At 46.6% G+C, this 19,865-nt stretch overlaps 2 protein-coding genes across 3 annotated transcripts in view; one reads left to right on the top strand and one right to left on the bottom strand.

Moving 5' to 3' along the window:
* LTB (lymphotoxin beta) overlaps positions 1 to 6,711 on the bottom strand; it is a 79,376-nt gene extending 72,665 nt beyond the window's left edge. Inside the window, exon 1 of the mRNA XM_077483048.1 lies at positions 6,543 to 6,711. The gene's annotated coding sequence lies outside the window, so the exon portion shown is untranslated. The remainder of the gene's footprint in view (positions 1 to 6,542) is intronic.
* LOC143983383 (regulator of G-protein signaling 3-like) overlaps positions 1 to 19,865 on the top strand; it is a 257,050-nt gene that overhangs the window by 96,035 nt on the left and 141,150 nt on the right. Inside the window, exon 1 of one of the 2 annotated variants that reach the window (XM_077483037.1) lies at positions 2,918 to 3,054. The exons of the other annotated variant lie outside the window; for it this stretch is intronic. The gene's annotated coding sequence lies outside the window, so the exon portion shown is untranslated. Of the gene's footprint in view, positions 1 to 2,917; positions 3,055 to 19,865 lie in introns of those variants that run through there. 2 annotated transcript variants of the gene reach the window in all.

Here is a 19,865-nt window from a genome sequence, read left to right on the forward strand (position 1 = left end):
CCCCCTCAACAAAAAAAACCCCCAGTGAACTGACCCTGGGTTAAGTGGAGGAGTAAAAGCAGACACAGTAGGGCAGATAAATTATTTAACGGAGTAAGAGCCAGCATAGTAGATGGAGGTGTAGATGCCAGCACAATGGGGCAAATAAGTTAGATGGAAGGGTAAAAGCCCATGAAGTATGGGAGATAGATTAAATGGAGGTAAGAGGGGTAAGAAGCAGCATTATGGGGCAGATATGTTACATGGAGGGGTAATAGCCAGCACAATGGGGGAGATCAGTAAGATTGAGGGGTAAAAGCCAGGACAGTGGGGAGATTGGTAGGATAGATGGGTAATGGCCAGCACAGTGGGGAGATTGGTAGGATGGAGGGGATATATCCAGCACAGTGGGGGAGATAGGTAGGATGGAGGGGTAATAGACAGCACAGTGGGGAAGATCGGTAGGATGGAGGGGTAATAGCCAGCACAGTGGGGAGATGAGTTGGATGGAGGGGTATTAGCCAGCATAGTGGGTGAATTAAGGTGTAATGGCCAGCAAAGTGGGGCAGATAAGTAGGATAAGGTAATAGTCAGTACAGTGGGGAGATTGGTAGGATAGGGGGGTAATAGTCAGCACAGTGGGGGAGATAGGTAGGATGGAGGGGTAATGGCCAGCACAGTGGGGAGATTGGTAGGATGGAGGGGTACTAGACAGCACAGTGGGGAGATGAGTTGGATGGAGGGGTAATAGCCAGCACAGTGGGGGAGATAGGTAGGATGGAGAGGTAACAGCCAGCACAGTGAGGAGATTGTTGAATTAAGGCGTAATGGCTAGCACAGTGGGGCCGATACAGTAGGTAATATGGAGGGGTAATGGCCAGCACAGTGGGGGAGATAGGTAGGATGGTGGGGTAATGGCCAGCACAGTGGGGAGATCGGTAGGATGGTGAGGTAATAGCCAGCACAGTGGGGAGATTGTTGAATTAAGGTGTAATGGCCAGCACAGTGGGGCACATACAGTAGGTAATATGGAGGGGTAATAGCCAGCACAGTGGGGGAGATAGGTAGGATGGAGGGGTAATAGCCAGCACAGTGGGGAGATCGGTAAGATGGAGGGGTAATAGACAGCACAATGGGGAGATCGGTAGGATGGAGGGGTAATAGACAGCACAGTGGGGAGATCGGTAGGATGGAGGGGTAATAGCCAGCACAGTGGGGAGATGAGTTGGATGGAGGGGTATTAGCCAGCATAGTGGGTGAATTAAGGTGTAATGGCCAGCACAGTGGGGATATCGGTAGGATGGACGGGTAATAGACAGCACAGTGGGGAGATTGTTGAATTAAGGTGTAATGGCCAGCACAGCGGGGCAGATACAGTAGGTAATATGGAGGGGTAATGACCAGCACAGTGGGAAAGATAGGTAGGATGGAGGGGTAATAGCCAGCACAGTGGTGAGATCGGTAGTATAGAGGGGTAATAGCCAGCACAGTAGGGAGATCGGTAGGATGGAGGGGTAATGGCCAGCACAGTGGGGAGATTGGTAGGATGGAGGGGTAATAGCCAGCATAGTGGGTGAATTAAGGTGTAATGGCCAGCACAGTGGGGGAGATAGGTAGGGTGGAGGGGTAATAGCCAGCACAGTGGGGAGATCGGTAGGATGGAGGGGTAATAGCCAGCACAGTGGGGAGATCGGTAGGATGGAGGGGGTAATAGCCAACACAGTGGGGAGATGAGTTGGATGGAGGGGTATTAGCCAGCATAGTGGGTGAATTAAGGTGTAATGGCCAACCCAGTTGGGATATCGGTAGGATGGAGGGGTAATAGACAGCACAGTGGGGAGATTGTTGAATTAAGGTGTAATGGCCAGCACAGTGGGGCAGATACAGTAGGTAATATGGAGGGGTAATGACCAGCACAGTGGGGGAGATAGGTAGGATGGAGGGGTAATAGAAAGCACACTTGGAGAGATCGGTAGTATGGAGGGCTAATAGCCAGCACAGTAGGGAGATCGGTAGGATGCAGGGGTAATAGCCAGCGCAGTGGGGGAGATAGGTAGGATGGAGGGGTAATAGCCAGCACAGTGGGGAGATCGGTAGGATGGAGGGGTAATAACCAGCACAGTGGGGAGATCGGTAGGATGGAGGGGTAATAGCCAGCACAGTGGGGAGATGAGTTGGATGGAGGGATAATAGCCAGCACAGTGGGGAGATGAGTTGGATGGAGGGATAATAGCCAGTACAGTGGGTGAATTAAGGTGTAATGGCCAGCACAGTGGGGAGATCGGTAGGATGGAGGGGTAATAGACAGCACAGTGGGGAGATTGTTGAATTAAGGTGTAATGGCCAGCACAGTGGGGCAGATACAGTAGGTAATATGGAGGGGTAATGACCAGCACAGTGGGGGAGATAGGTAGGATGGAGGGGTAATAGCCAGCACAGTGGGGAGATCGGTAGGATGGAGGGGTAATAGCCAGCACAGTGGAGAGATCGGTAGGATGGAGGGGTAATAACCAGCACAGTGGGGAGATTGGTAGGATGGAGGGGTAATAACCAGCACAGTGGGGAGATTGGTAGGATGGAGGGGTAATAACCAGCACAGTGGGGAGATTGGTAGGATGGAGGGGTAATAACCAGCACAGTGGGGAGATTGGTAGGATGGAGGGGTAATAACCAGCACAGTGGGGGAGATTGGTAGGATGGAGGGGTAATAGCCAGCACAGTGGGGAGATCGGTAGTATGGAGGGGTAATAGCCAGCACAGTAGGGAGATCGGTAGGATGGAGGGGTAATAACCAGCACAGTGGGGAGATCGGTTGTCTATGTAGATTGGGATAAGCCTGATCGGTCGCAGTATGGACGGCACAGATTCGGGGTGGTCCCGGGCGGTCGGTCAGGTAGAGGGGCGGACAGTGGCGGGGAGGAGAGGCGGGCGGGGAAGGGTGGAGAGATGGAAGAAGCGTCACGGTCGGAGGGTGGAGAGACTCCAGGCACACACACACAGACACTGCAGTGACAGCACAGGGAGACTCCCAGACACTGCAGGGGAACCATAGGAGCTGACACTCTACACTGCAAGGTGAGTGCTGGGGAGAGGGCGGGCTGTCTGTCCGGTGCTGCATGTGTATCCGGACGACTTCCACGTCCCGTGTATGGGGGGGATATCGCCTGACACCCCACAACTTCATCTTCCGACTATCGGACAAGAGATCGATAACGACCCGTACGATGCTGGACCCCATACACTGTGCGATGTCTGTATACGCCGGACCCCCTCCCTGCACAACTCCTCCTTACTATCCTGTTGCTGCAATAGTTCCCCCATAAACTGCTCCTCATATCCCCATTACTCCCCCTGACCCCCACACTCACCCCCATTCATATAGTTATCCCTATACACTCTATGTGATGGCTTTATTCCCCTGACACCCCCATTTTCCAGTATACTGCCCTGTCCTTGCATTAGGAACCCCTAAACTCTGGTAAGTCTTTATACTCTTCGCACCCCCCCCCCCCCCCCTGATTCTTGTATACTATCAAATTCCTGCAGTACTTCTCTATTATTTATTTTTTATATCCCCCCCCCCCCCCCAAAAAAAAATCCTTTCTATCATCCTATCCCTGCACTAGTTACACCATATTCTCTCTATTATTTCTTTATACTCCTGACACCCCCACATGTTTGTATACTGTCCTACCCCAGTACTAGGAACTCCTTTATTGCATCTGTATACACCTGACAGACCCCCATTCCTGCTCCAGTTACCCCATACTCTCTTTATTATGTCTTTTATACTCTTGATACCCCCTCCATTCCCATATACTATAAAATGCCTGCTGTAGTTACTGCATATTCTCTATTATTTATTTTTACTCCCCCCCCCCCCCCCCCAAAAAAAAAAATCCTGTATACCATCCTATCCCTGCACTAGTTACCCAACTTCCCTTTACACTCTTTATTATGTCTTTATACTCCTGGCATCCCCCCCCCCCCCCCCCCCCATTCCAGTATACTGTCCTATCCCTAGTCACCTCATACAGTACTCTCTTTATGTCTTTATACTCCTGATGCCCACCTCTCCCAATTTCTGTATACTGTCCTACCCCAGTATTAGGTACCCCCATACTCTATTATGTCTTTATACTGCTGATACCCCCCCCCCCCCTTTTTCTAGTATACTGTCCTATCCCTGCACTAGTTACCCTATACTCTCTTTATACTCCTGACACCCCCTCCATTCCTGTATAATAGCAAAGTTCTGGTGTAGTTACTGCACATTCTCCATTAGAATTGCTCCTGCATACCATCCTACTCCTGGACCTGAACTGCCAGTCTGGTATATAGGTCCTTATACTATCATCCTGCTGACCCTGTACTATTGCTGTGCCCATAGCATTCACTGTTCTTACACTGTTATCCTCCTGATCCTGCGTCCTGTACTGTTGCTGTACCCATAGCATTCACTGTCATCTTCCTGACCCTGCGTTCTGTACTGTTGCTGTACCCATAGCAGTCACTGTCCTTACACTGTAATCCTCCTGACCCTGCGTCCTCTACTGTTGTTGTGCCCATAGCATTCACTGTCATCCTCCTGACCCTGCGTCTTCTACTGTTGCTGTACCCATAGCATTCACTGTCCTTACACTGTCATCCTCCTGACCCCGTGCCCTCTACTGTTGTGCCCATAGCATTCACTGTCCTTACACTATCATTCTCCTGACCCCGCGTCCTCTACTGTTGCTGTGCCCATATCATTCATTGTCCTTACACTGTCATCCTCCTGACCCTGCTTTCTCTACTGTTGCTGTACCCATAGCATTCAGTAGACTCTGAGCAGTGATCCTGCACTTCTCCTGTGACCACACAGCTCTTCAACCTATATCATCCTCGTCCGGCACGAGTTACTTCCCATATAGTCTTCTATACATCTCTCATCTCCTGATCCTGCTCCCCGTACCTATCTATACACATTCTGTATGCTATGTTTCCCCGAAAATAAGACCTAGCATTATTGTCGGTGATGGCTGCAATATAAGCCCTACCCCCCAAAAGGGCCCTAGTTAAAGTCCTTGTAGGTTTTATTTTCAGGGAAACAGGTTAGAGCTTATTTGGGGGTTGGGACTAATATTGCTGCCATCACCGACAATCACGCTAGGTCTTATTTACCGGGAAACAGGGTATCCTCTTTCCTGCAGTAGTTACCCCTATACGTTCTTAATTATGGTCTGTGCCTCCCCATTCCAATATAGATTTTTTTATACCATCCTGTTCCTGCACTAGTTATCCTTTATACGTTCTTTATTATGTCTTTATACTCCTGGTCCTTCTTGGCTGATTTCTATATAGCTCTTTTATACTATCCTATTCGTTAGGATTCGTATAGTTACACCTATACAGTCTTATTATGGCTATATACTTTTGGTCTTGCTCCCCCTCCCATACCTATATGGATTTTGCCTACTATACTATTTACCCCTATATGTTCTTTATTTTGCCTTTATACTCCTGATCCTGCACTAGTTCCCCCTATACATTGTTTATTATGTCTTTATAATACTGGTCCTGTACACCCTGTGCCTATATAGCAGTTGTATAGTATTATATTCCTGAACTAGTTACCCCTATACATGCTTCATTATGTCCTTATACTCCTGACCCCACACCCTGCATGCCTATATGGCTTTTGCATACTATCCTATCGCTGCACTAGTTACCCCTATATGTTCTTAGCAATCCTGGTTCTGCACACCCCATGCCTATATGGCTTTTAAATACTATTTTTATAACAACACTGGTTACCCCTATACACTCTTTATTACACCTTTATACTCCTGATCCTGCACCCTGCATGTCTATATGACTTTTGTATACTATACTATTCCAGCTCTAGCTACCTCTATACAATCTATATTATGTTTTAATAATCCTGGTTCTGTACAGTCATGCCTAAATGCCTCTTGTATAGTACTATATTCCTGCACTAGTTACCCCTATACAGTCTTCATTACGTCTTTATACTCCTGACTCTACACCCCGCATGGCTTTTGCATACTATCCTATTCCTGCACTAGTTACCCCTGTACGTACTTAATAATCCTGGTTTTGTGTATCCCATGCCTGTATGGTTCTTGTATACTATTATATTGCTGCACTAGTTACCCCTATACATTCTTTATTACTCCTGATCCTGCACCCTGCATGCTTATATGGCTTTTTATACTATCTTATTCCACTACTAGTTACCCCTATACATTCTTTATTATGTCTTTATTACTCCTGATCCTGCACCCCCATGCCTATACAGCTCTTTATACTATCCTATCCCTGTACTAGTTACCACTATATGTTCTTTATTACGTCTTTTTACTCCTGGTCCTGTTTCTTCCTTATTTCTATACAGCGCTTGTATGCTATAGTGACATTAATTATATGTTTTTTATTATGTTTTTATACCCTGGATTCTGTTCCTCCCTTATTTCTATACAGCTCTTGTATACTAATTCCCCATACACAGATGATTACAAGTCATTACACCCGCACTCTGCTACCTTTGTCCTCTAACTCACCTAGAAGAAGCAACAAGCCTGCAAAAGCCACGGCGTTCTACCTAAACTCCCATCAGCTGTGTTGTCCTTCAGCCTGGTAGTACATTGTCTCTGCTGTTCCAGCTGCACTCAGTTCTTCAATGGGAAGTTAATGGATCGCGTTGCTGACCCGCAGCTCCCTTTTTCTACTTGCAGCTTCCGACATCTGTAGAGCAATTCTTTCCTCATCCTTCTGTCATCCCACATATGGCAGCCGTCCCATTTCTGGGATCAGTCTAGGACACCCATTCTCACCCAGACTTCTGTGGACCCCTAGGGTTCCTCCAGGGGTTACTATGGGATCCTTGAGCTGTGATCTTCCATTTGATAGTGCCGCCATAGTTCTGGGGCCAACAGCACGACAACAATGGTCTTTTTAGCTGTCTGTAATAGTGGCATTCTGACCACCAATATAATGGGAATTTTTCCCAAAGATCTCAGTGTGAGGGAGCATTATTCCTACTGACCACCTAATCTAAGGGGCATTCTTCCCACTGACCCCCAATCTAAGGGGCATTCTTCCCACTGACCCCCAATCTAAGGGGCATTCTTCCCACTGACCCCCAATCTAAGGGGCATTCTTCCCACTGACCCCCAATCTAAGGGGCATTCTTCCCACTGACCCCCAATCTAAGGAGCATTCTTCCCACTGACCCCCAATCTAAGGGGCATTCTTCCTACTGACCACCTCATCTAAGGGGCATTCTTCCCACTGACCCCCAATCTAAGGGGCATTCTTCCCACTGACCACCTCATCTAAGGGGCATTCTTCCCACTGACCCCCAATCTAAGGGGCATTCTTCCCACTGACCCCCAATCTAAGGAGCATTCTTCCCACTGACCCCCAATCTAAGGAGCATTCTTCCCACTGACCCCCAATCTAAGGGGCATTCTTCCCACTGACCCCCAATCTAAGGGGCATTCTTCCCACTGACCCCCAATCTAAGGGGCATTCTTCCCACTGACCCCCAATCTAAGGGGCATTCTTCCTACTGACCACCTCATCTAAGGGGCATTCTTCCCACTGACCCCCAATCTAAGGGGCGTTCTTCCCACTGATCTCAGTGTGAGGGAGCATTCTTCCCACTGCCCCCCTGATGTAAGGGGCATTCTTCCCACTGCCCCCTGATCAAAGGGTCATTCTTCCCACTGCCCCCCTGATGTAAGGGGCATTCTTCCCACTGACCCACTAATGTAAGGAGCATTCTTCCCACTGACCCACTAATGTAAGATTAATGTAAGGAGCATTCTTCCCACTGACCCCCCAATGTGAGGATCATTCTTCCCACTGACCCCCCAATGTGAGGATCATTCTTCCCACTGACCCCCCCAATGTGAGGATCATTCTTCCCACTGACCCCCCCAATGTGAGGATCATTCTTCCCACTGACCCCCCCAATGTGAGGATCATTCTTCCCACTGACCCCCCCAATGTGAGGATCATTCTTCCCACTGACCCCCCCCAATGTGAGGATCATTCTTCCCACTGACCCCCCCCCAATGTGAGGATGATTCTTCCCACTGACCCCCCCCAATGTGAGGATCATTCTTCCCACTGACCCCCCCCAATGTGAGGATCATTCTTCCCACTGACCCCCCCCCCAATGTGAGGATCATTCTTCCCACTGACCCCCCCCAATGTGAGGATCATTCTTCCCACTGACCCCCCCAATGTGAGGATCATTCTTCCCACTGACCCCCCCCAATGTGAGGATCATTCTTCCCACTGACCCCCCCCCCAATGTGAGGATCATTCTTCCCACTGACCCCCCCCCCAATGTGAGGATCATTCTTCCCACTGACCCCCCCCCAATGTGAGGATCATTCTTCCCACTGACTCCCCCCAATGTGAGGATCATTCTTCCCACTGACCCCCCCAATGTGAGGATCATTCTTCCCACTGACCCCCCCCCCCCATGTGAGGATCATTCTTCCCACTGACCCCCCCCCCCCCCAATGTGAGGATCATTCTTCCCACTGACCCCCCCCCAATGTGAGGATCATTCTTCCCACTGACCCCCCCCAATGTGAGGATCATTCTTTCCACTGACCCCCCCCAATGTGAGGATCATTCTTCCCACTGACCCCCCCCCAATGTGAGGATCATTCTTCCCACTGACCCCCCCCAATGTGAGGATCATTCTTCCCACTGACCCCCCCCCCCCCCAATGTGAGGATCATTCTTCCCACTGACCCCCCCCCCCCATGTGAGGATCATTCTTCCCACTGACCCCCCCCCCCAATGTGAGGATCATTCTTCCCACTGACCCCCCCCCCAATGTGAGGATCATTCTTCCCACTGACCCCCCCAATGTGAGGATCATTCTTCCCACTGACCCCCCCAATGTGAGGATCATTCTTCCCACTGACCCCCCAATGTGAGGATCATTCTTCCCACTGACCCCCCCCCCCCCCCAATGTGAGGATCATTCTTCCCACTGACCCCCCCCCCCAATGTGAGGATCATTCTTCCCACTGACCCCCCCCCCCCAATGTGAGGATCATTCTTCCCACTGACCCCCCCCCCCCCCCCAATGTGAGGATCATTCTTCCCACTGACCCCCCCCCCCCCAATGTGAGGATCATTCTTCCCACTGACCCCCCCCCCCCAATGTGAGGATCATTCTTCCCACTGACCCCCCCCCAATCTGAGGATCATTCTTCCCACTGACCCCCCCCAATGTGAGGATCATTCTTCCCACTGACCCCCCCCCAATGTGAGGATCATTCTTCCCACTGACCCCCCCCCCCCAATGTGAGGATCATTCTTCCCACTGACCCCCCCCCCCCCAATGTGAGGATCATTCTTCCCACTGACCCCCCCCCCCCCAATATAAGGATCATTCTTCTCACTGACCCCCCCCCCCCCCAATGTAAGGATCATTCTTCTCACTGACCACCAATTCTATCCACCAATCTCAATGTGAGGGAGCATCCTTTCCACTGACCACTAATGTAAGGAATATTCTTCCCACTGACTCCTAATGTAAGGAGCATTCTTCCCACTTGCCACTAATGCAAGGATCATTGAATGAATTAATGAGTGACTTGTGTAGCGCTACCTATGCAAACTGAATCGCCCCAGGGCACTTTTGCTGCTGGTGACCATCTGCGGTCATTCTTCCCACTCACCACCAATGTAAGGAGCATTCTTCCCACTGACCCCCAACGTAAGGAGCATTCTTCCCACTGACCCCCAACGTAAGGAGCATTCTTCCCACTGACCCCCAACGTAGGGAGCATTCTTCCCACTGACCCCCAACGTAAGGAGCATTCTTCCCACTGACCCCCAACGTAAGGAGCATTCTTCCCACTGACCCCCAACGTAAGGAGCATTCTTCCCACTGACCCCCAACGTAAGGAGCATTCTTCCCACTGACCCCCAACGTAAGGAGCATTCTTCCCACTGACCCCCAACATAGGGAGCATTCTTCCCACTGACCCCCAACGTAGGGAGCATTCTTCCCACTGACCCCCAACGTAGGGAGCATTCTTCCCACTGACCCCCAACGTAGGGAGCATTCTTCCCACTGACCCCCAACGTAGGGAGCATTCTTCCCACTGACCCCCAACGTAGGGAGCATTCTTCCCACTGACCCCCAACGTAGGGAGCATTCTTCCCACTGACCCCCAACGTAGGGAGCATTCTTCCCACTGACCCCCAACGTAGGGAGCATTCTTCCCACTGACCCCCAACGTAGGGAGCATTCTTCCCACTGACCCCCAACGTAGGGAGCATTCTTCCCACTGACCCCCAATGTAAGGAGCTTTCTTCCCACTGACCCCCAATCTAAGGAGCTTTCTTCCCACTGACCCCCAATGTAAGGAGCATTCTTCGCACTGACCACCAAAGTTAAGGTAGTGCGATTGATGAATTGTTTTAAGCAGGGGTTCCTCAAGACCCGAAATTTTTTTTCAAAGGTTCCTCTGTGTTTGAAAGATTCAGAGAGGCTGGTCTAGGACGTGACTTCAGGAAATGTCAATTTTTTTTAAGTTTTTTTTTTTTTTTTTATTAATACTGCTTTTAAAATGCATAAAAAAGGTTATATGACATCCCAAAACAACTACATTTGATTCTCTGTACGTCTTTTACTCAGCAGAAAAGTGTTTCCCGGAATTTACTTTAAAGTGATGGTGACTCTGTGCTCTTCACACACGTAATTGCAAGCCAATTCATACTGTTATCCCTGTCCTCTGGCTTAGTTGTGACTAAGGAATCACACTTCCTGCTTCTATATTTTCATGCGTGTTTTTTTTTTGCACGTTTTTACACGCATTGATTCAGGGTTTTGATGCACTGGAATACGTTTTTGTTTTGGCCAATGAAAGTCAAATCCAAGTCTGGGGTAGGGGCCTGGGAACTGCAGCGTAATTTAGCCTTGACACTCATGTTTTCACATTCATGCCTACGGGCGTATTTTCTTCAAAACAATTACATTTGACATCTTGGAAAAGTACGCCCGTACAAACGCGTTTGAAAACGCAAGTGTTGGCAGATACGCTGTGCATAATGTTTTTCGTAATACATGTCAATAGGCTAAATTGAGCCGCAGCAGTGGCTCCCGGGTGCCCCAACAGCAGGCGGTTTCTATTCTGTAAGGCCGTACGCCCTAATGTATGGCCTTGAGCATGAGCCCTTAAATAACACTAAGCTGTAGCCTTATTCTTCCAAAATAATCAATACACATCCACTACTAAATGACCCTGTAATTTATTTATCATGAAATCATTTCTTATTGTTTTTTTGTCTCCTTGTAATGTCTGCTGTGAGCTCCTGAACTTCTCCTTCCCGCAATCACTTCCCTTGTTAAAAGCAGCACACATACAGCGGGGGGAATAATTATTTGATCCCCTGCAGATTTTGTGAGTTTGCCCACTTACAAAGAAATTAAGGGTCTATCATTTTTATCATAGGCGTATTTTAAATGATAGAGACAGAATATCAATCAAAAATCCAGAAACGCATAAAACAAATGCTATAAATTTAAGTTGCAGTTCAGTCGTGTCATGCAGGAAGACCCATCCATGACCCATCTTCAGTGTTCTGGCTGAGGGAAGAAGGTTCTCATCCAAGATTTCACAATATATGGCCCCGTCCATTGGCCCCTCAATGCGGCAAAGTTGGCCTGTACCTTTAGCAGAGAAACGGCCCCAAAGAATCATGTTTTCACCTCCATGTTTGACTGTTGAGGTGGTGTTCTTCGGATCTTAGTCGGGATGTTTCTTCCTCCAAACACGGAGAGTTGAGTTAATGCCAAAGAGCTCAATTTTGGTCTTGTCTGACCACAGCCCTTTCTAATAATCCTTCTCTGAATTATTTAGATGTTTTTTGGCATGACTGTACATGTGCCTTCTTGAGGAGGAAGAAAAATGCTGACTATGACCCCAAGAACACCATGCCTATAGTCAAGCACGGAGGTGGAAATGTGCTTTGGGGGTTGCTGCATTGAGGGGCCAATGGATGGTAACATTTTGGATGAAAACCTTCTTCCATCAGCCAGAACACTGAAGATGGGTCATGGGTGGGTCTTTCAGCAAGACAATGACCCAAAACATACAACCAGGGCAACAAAGGAGTGGCTCAAGAAGAAGCACATTAAGGTCATGGAGTGGCCTAGCCATTCTCCAAACCTTAATCCTATAGAAAATTTATGGAGGGAGCTGAAACTCAGCCAGAACACTGAAGATGGGTCATGGGTGGGTCTTTCAGCATGAAAATGGCCCAAATCATACAACCAAGGCAACAAAAGAGTGGCTCAAGAAGAAGCACATTAAGGTCATGGAATGGCCTATCCAGTCTCCAGACCTTAATTCTATAGCAAATTTATGGAGGGAGCTGAAACTTCGAGTTGCCAAGCAATAGCCGAGAAACCTTAAAGTGGTTGTTAAGCTTCTCTAACCTGTATACACCATCAGCACTGCCTCCTATTGTAGTATCCCCCTCTGTGTGTGATATATTAAAAAAATGCCGCAAATACCTAATTTCAGTGCTGATCACATGACGCATGATGCAGTGGGCGGGGCTGAGATTTCACTGTTGATGTCAGTCTGGAGGAGAGAGGTGGCTAGTCATGTGATCGCAATCTCAGCTCTTAAATTGGGTATTTACAGTATTTATATTTATAAATCATTCACAGAGGGGGACACTGCAGTAGGAGGCAGTGCTGAGGGTGTATACAGTTTTTTTTTTTTAGCAATTTTTTTTTTATTATACATACAAACAAATAATAAATTAATTAATTGAACATCCAAAAATGAAAAGACACAGACGCTGACCTTGGGAATACAGCTTAGTGTTATGAGAGCAGCAGGAGGGGCAGCTCACACACAGATTGGGGAGGGGGATGAGGACACAAGAGCAGAAAGGAGAGCAGATAGCAGGCTGCTGATGATAGAGGCACGTAAACTGACCACGGTGTCAGGGCTCAGCAGCCATCATACACTGTGGTCAGTTTACAGAGGGGTGGGGAGAAACTGGCAGGATCAGCCAGGTTTTTTAGGTGTTACATGGGCCCAAATGACACAGGACACGCACTGTGTCATATAACATGCTTTAAAGGAGCAGGATCCATTTTTTTTTGGGGGGGGGGGGGGTGTTAACACTTTAAGGATTTAGAGAAGATCTGTAAAGAAGAGTGAGCCAAAATCCCTCCTGAGATGTGTGCAAACCTGGTCACCAACTACAAGAAATGTCTGACCTCTGTGTTTGCGATTAAGGGTTTCTGCACCAAGTACTAAGAATTTTTTTGCTTGGGGATCAAATACTTATTTTACTCACCGAACTGCAACTCAATTTATAACAATTGTATTGTGGGGGTTTTTTTTCTGGATTATTTGTTGATATTCTGTCTCTATCATTTTAAAATACACCTATGATCAAAATTATAGACCCTTAAAAATCTGCAAGGGATCAAATAATAATTTTCCCCAGTGTAGTACAGACAAACACTGGCTAGGCACATCCTTTGATCGCCCTAGATGTTTAACACTTTCCCCAGTGTCATTAGTACAGTGACAGTGCATCATTTTTAGTACTGATCCCTGTATTGGTGTCACTGGTTCCCAAAAAAGTGTCAGAATGTCCGCCGCAATATCGCAGTCCTTCTATAAGTCGCTGATCGCCACTATTACTAGTACAAATACACCTCGTTTAACGACTTACCTGTTTAACAACCACTCGGTCCTCGGTCTTACGACCAGCTCTCCCCACCCGAACGACACGCTATACATCATTGTATTGTATAGTACAGTACAGAATTTTTGTTTGTATTCTGTACTTATGCAAATTAAAACAACGTTATTGAGCTGGAGTTTTGTGTTTAGACCTTTTTTTTCACAATACAGTACAGCAGTTAAGAATGCTTAAGATATTGATTAATTGTGGCTCCTCATCTACGACCAATTCGTTTAATGGCCTGGTCGTTAGAACGGACCCTGGTCATTAAGTGAGGAATATCTGTATTAAAAAATAAAATAAAAAATTCCATTATACAGTGCCTTGAAAAAGTATTCACACCCCTTGGAATTTTCCACATTTTGTCATGTTACAGCCAAAAACGTTAATGTATTTTATTGGAATTTTATATGATAGACCAACACAAAGTGACACATAATTGTGAAGTGGAAGGAAAATGATAAATGGTTTCTCAATTTTGTTTTTTTACAAATAAATATGTGAAAAGTGGTGTACATTTGTATTCAGCATTTGTATTTGTAGAACCCCCTTTTGCTGTAATTACAGCTGCAAGTCTTTTTGGGGATACCAGCTTTGCACATGTAGGGAGTGACATTTTTGCCCGTTCTACTTTGCACAATAGCTCAAGCTCTGTCAGATTGGATGGAGAGCGTCTGAACAGCAATTTTCAAGTCTTGCCACAGATTCTCAGTTGGATTTTGTTCTGGACTTTGACTGGGCCATTCTAACACATGAATATGCTTTGATCTAAACCATTCCATTGTAGCACTGGCTGTATGTTTAGGGTTATTGTCCTGCTGGAAGGTGAACCTCTTCTCCAGTCTCAAGTCTTTTGCAGACTCTTACAGATTTTTTTCTAAGATTGCCCTGTATTTGGCTCCATATATCATCTCATCAACTCTGACTAGCTTCCCTGTCCCTGCTGAAGAAAAGCATCCCCACAACATGATGCTGCCACCACCATGTTTCACAGTGGGGATGGTGTGTTCAGGGTGATGTGCAGTGTTAGTTTTCTGCCACACGTAGCATTTTGCTTTTAGGCCAAAAAGTAAAATGTTGGTCTTATCTGATCAGAGCACCTTCTTCCACATGTTTGCTGTGTCCTCCACATGGCTTCTCGCAAACAGGACTTCCTATGGCTTTCTTTCATCAATGGCTTTTTTTCTTGCCACTCTTCCATAAAGGGCAGATTTGTGGAGAGCACGACTAATAGTTGTCCTGTGGACAGATTCTCCTACCTGAGCTGTGGATCTCTGCGGCTCCTCCAGAGTTACCACGAGCCTCTTGGCTGCTTCTCTGAATGCTCTCCTTGCCCGGCCTGTCGGTTTAGGTGGACGGCCATGTCTTGGTAGGTTTATAGTTGTGTCATACTCTTTCCATTTTCAGATGATGGATTGAACAGTGCTCCGTGAGATGGTCAAACCTTGGGCTGTTTTTTTGTTATAACCTAACCCTGCTTTAAACTTCTCCATAACTTTATCTCTGACCTATCTGGTGTGTTCCTTGACCTTCATGATGCTGTTTGTTCACTGGTTCGCTAACAATACTCTTGAGGGCTTCACAGAACAGCTGTATTTACACTGAGATTAAATTACACACAGGTGGATTCTATTTACTAATTAGGTGACTTCTGAAGGCAATTGGTTCCACTAGATTTTAGTATCAGAGTAAAGGGGGCTGAATACAAATGCACGCCACACTTTTCACATATTTATTTGTAAATACATTTGAAAAAGATTTATCATTTTCCTTCCACTTCATAATTATATTTCACTTTGACTTGGTCTATCACATAAAATCCCAATAAAATTCATTTATGGTTTTGGTTGTAACATGACAAAATTTGGAAAATGGGGGTATGAATACTTTTTCAAGGCACTGTATATAGCATAGTTTGTAGACGCTATAACTTTTGCGCAAACCAATCAATATGCTCTTATTGGAATTTTTTTGCTTACCAAAAAATATGTAAGAGAATACTTATTGGCCTAAACTGATGAAGAAATTTCAAATTTTTTTAAAATTTTTTTTTATTTATTGGATATATTTTATAGGAAAAAGTAAAAAAATATGTTTTTGTTTTGTTTTCGGTCTTTTTTTTGTTTATAGTGCAAAAAATAAAGACATACAAACAAATGGCACTAGTGTGAACGTGGGCTAAGCAAAGGCATTGCTACATAATGGGCATCTCAGTGCCGGTTCTCACTACAGCGACTTGGGATCTGACTTGTCAGACCTGAGGTTGCCTCAAGTCGCTGGACATAAGAAATTCCATTATAGTTAATGAGAGCCATCTTAATGTACACTACTAAAGTCGCTCCGACTTCAAAAAAGGTTCCTGTACTACTTTAAAGCGACTTGTACCCATAGATTTCAATGGAAGTCGCCTCAAAGTCGGATCCTCGTCTATAGTGAAGCGACTTTACAGGAAAAAGAAAATAATTTACCCAGGAAGAGAACAGGAACAACAATTATGTCACAAGAGCCGATTATCTCTGATTGCCCACAGGCAAAGTCCTGGAGGCAACTTGAGGTCGCGTTGTAAGTCGCTCAAAGTCGCGCTGAAGTTGCCTCCAAATCGCCTTGCAAAGTCGCCCTGTAGGTCGGGTTGCTCCTGTGTGAACCGGCACTAACCCTCTCTGGATATCTTCATATGGATATATTGTTGCAGCTGTTCAGTCCTATCTGCCAGCAGTGCAGGAGTCGCTAAACGCAATGTGCAGTTTCTGTAAGGACCAATCAGAATCTGAATTCTGGTTGCTTTGGGTTCTGGCATTGCTGACCAGCATTACCCTTTTGCTATGTGTAGAGCAGGTGCTCTTTATACCTGTTAATCCAATAGAATGTCCCTCGACCACCCTCTGTACTCTCCTAATTACCAGCCACTACATCTCAGGACGGTTACTACCATTCTCTAACTCAGTGATTTATCTTTCTTTGGCCGGTCGATCGACGATGGTTGCTTCCTTCCCCACCATTTCTGTTCTAGCATCAGGCAATATATATCAGTGGTGACCCCACATCGCCCATTTCTTACAGAACCTTCTACTTACACCCAGTGATGATGGCATACTCTTCTTATAATCACTACCCTCGTGGTGGTGCCAGCTCGCCGCTCATCTTTCCCCTCCCACCATCTCCAACCACTACCTACAGCAACAGACCTCTGATGGGAGCTGACCATTGTGTGTGCAATTAAAGGAGACCTTCACCCAAAATGGAAAATTCTCGTACCGCCTGATCAAAGCGGTAAGAAGCACTTTTTTTCAAAGGTGCCCGCTCAGTTCTTTTGCCTAGGGGGGTATAAGGTGCACTTGGCTCCCTCCCCACCACCAACAGCCTCCTAGGGTCTTTCTGCTTTACCACGCCTGGCGCATGCGCAATAGAGAGGGAGGGAGGGGCAAGTCTTGCAGCACTGCCAGGTCTAACACATATGCAGTGGGGGGGGGGGGAGCAGGAAGGAAGTTGGGAAGTAACAGCTGTCGGCTAAATCCAAGATGGCAGCACTGGAAAGCCAAAGCCTGGTGAAGAATTGACTGCGTGGCAGACAATGCTGGACTTCGTGCACTTAGTATTTGGAGCTGCTGATTTTTCATTTTACAATCTGAATGAAGTTCCTGTTTAAAGTGGGTCTTGCATCTCTGCATCTGAGCACCACAAACCAGAAACGCCATTTAATCCTTTTTTAATACCCAAATCAAACCCCCCCCCCCCCCCTTCCATCCATGTCTCCATGCTTTATTTTGTTGAGAAATCACTTTGGAAAACACCCCCCCCCCCCCCCCAGCATTTCTGGCTGTGGCCATCTTGAGTAAGGGCAAATGATTCAGATTCATGTAGTACAGTAATGCCTCGGATTGCGAGTAACGCAGTTTACGAGCGTTTTGCAATACAAGCTATTCATTATTTGTTTTAAATCTTGACTCGATTTGCGAACGTCGTCTCGCAAGACCAGCAGGATTCAAGCCTCTGGGGTGTGCAGTACCGCATGTGGCCAGCGGTGTATAGTACATAGTAAGGATGAATAAAGACACCAGTCCATCCAGTTCAACCTGAGTGAGTGTCTACAATTGTCCCTATCCCTGTACATTGCACACTCACATCAGTCCCTACCCTCAAGGAGCCCACAATCCAAGGCCCCCATTTATATACTAGGGCCAATTTTGTACAGAAGCCAATTAACCTACCAGCATGTCTTTGGTTCCCGAGCGTCTCCAAGTGGTCTCCGACGCCCCCGCACCTCTGGCCACATGCGGTACCGCATACACCAGCAGTGGCATTATCTGAGATTCCATTGATTCCTATGTGGAGATTTGCTTTAGTATACAAGTGCTTTGGATTACAAGCATGGTTCTGGAAGGTACTACTGTATTTACTTCTTCGGATCCATTGGTCTTTAGCGCAAACATGCATGCAGGAGAGAGTGCTTAGCTAAAAAAACTCTCCTCCTCTCCTGAAGACTCCTGGGGTGTATGACCTCATTTGCCAAGGCAAGAAACCACAAAGTAACTGAAGAAATGTAAAAAAAAAAAAAATTAAAACGAGTAAATATAATATACGGTACTTTCCAATTTGTTTACTAATACTAGCAGCATGAGGATTAAAAACAACAAATGTTGATTAGGAGAGTTTAAGTGATAGTAAACGGCTTGTGTTTGTTATTAAAAAAACAAACAACATTTTTTACTTACCTGATCTGTGCAGTTGGTTTTGCACAGAGCAGCCCGGATCCTCCTCTTCTCGGGTCCCCTGGCGGCGCTCCAGGCCCCTCCCTCCTGCTGAGTGCCCCCAGAGCAAGCAGCTTTCTCTGGGGGCACCCAAGCAGGTGCACTCCCGAGCCGCTGCTCTGCGTATCCATTCACACACAGAGCTGTCGCTTGGCTCCGCCCCTCCTTGTCCTCATTGGCTCACTGACTGTGATTGACAGCAGCTGAGCCAATGACGCCCACTGCTGCCTCAAACGATGAGGAGTAAATGAGGAATCGTCGGAGAAAGCACATTTCTGGATCAAGGTGGGGCTCAGGGAAGTGTCTGGGGGGCTGCTGCACCGAGAAGGTTTTTTACCTTCATGCATGATGGTAAAAAACTTGGAATCTTTACAACCACTTTCAATTCCACTTTAAAGACACTGATATATCGGCAGGGAAAATGTTTAATATGCCAACCAGATCAGTCAGATAACTTTTCTTTTGAGGTCTGTGGCAGCCTCTCTGTCCTGCTGCATGCGCATTTAAAGATGAACTCAAATGTTGTCTGTATACAAGAACAATGTGTATTCCCAATAGAATCTTGGTGTATTTCTTCCAGATCTGTGCAGCAATCCAGTGTGAGCTTCCTGAAATAAAGACAAGTCACTGCTGCTCTCTCTCCTTGTGCAGGGTGACTGGTCTTGTCTCCGCCCCCTCCTGTAGTTTTCTGCAGGCAGCCTGTAGTGGGTGTGGCCTGCTGGGTCCCTCCCACAGCTCTGCTCCCTGCACAGGCTATGTACAGCACAGTGAGGATGGTAATATCTGGGTTTGCAAAGGCACAAAGTGGATTTATATTCCTTGTGGCTATTGAAGAACATATTTAAATGAATGTTTTCATGCCTGAAATTCAGCTTTAATTTCGGCTGATGTCACATGTCCTGCTCTGCACGTAGCCAAACAGGAATTTGCAGCAACTGCCTGATCACTGTAATGATCATCCCGTACGGTCAGATGGTTGTCTGAAATAGTTGGACTCAAACATTTGCTTGATCTTAATACATTTAAAGGGGTAGTCTATCTAAAACCGGCATTCCAGGTTGGAGTTAACCACTTAACGACCGCCCTATAGTAGATTTACTGCTACAGGAAGGCTATATATATATATATATATATATATATATATATATATATATATATATATTACACATACACACACACACACACACATATATCTATAATATATATCTAATACTATTCCGATACTCAGGAACAGACATTCAACAGAGCTCTGCCTACTGTATGTACACAAGGCAGAGCTGCGTCCTGATGGAGGAAGTGATTGGATTTTGTTTCTCTGCAGGTAATAGAATCCAGCACATCCCTTAGTCAAAACAGTACAAGGTTTACACAAAAACACTGGTT

The sequence above is a fragment of the Lithobates pipiens genome, unplaced genomic scaffold (assembly GCF_037356315.1).
Source record: "Lithobates pipiens isolate NorthernLeopardFrog02 unplaced genomic scaffold, aLitPip1_a1.2 Scaffold_1, whole genome shotgun sequence".
In the NCBI taxonomy this organism is placed as follows: Eukaryota; Metazoa; Chordata; class Amphibia; order Anura; family Ranidae; genus Lithobates; species Lithobates pipiens.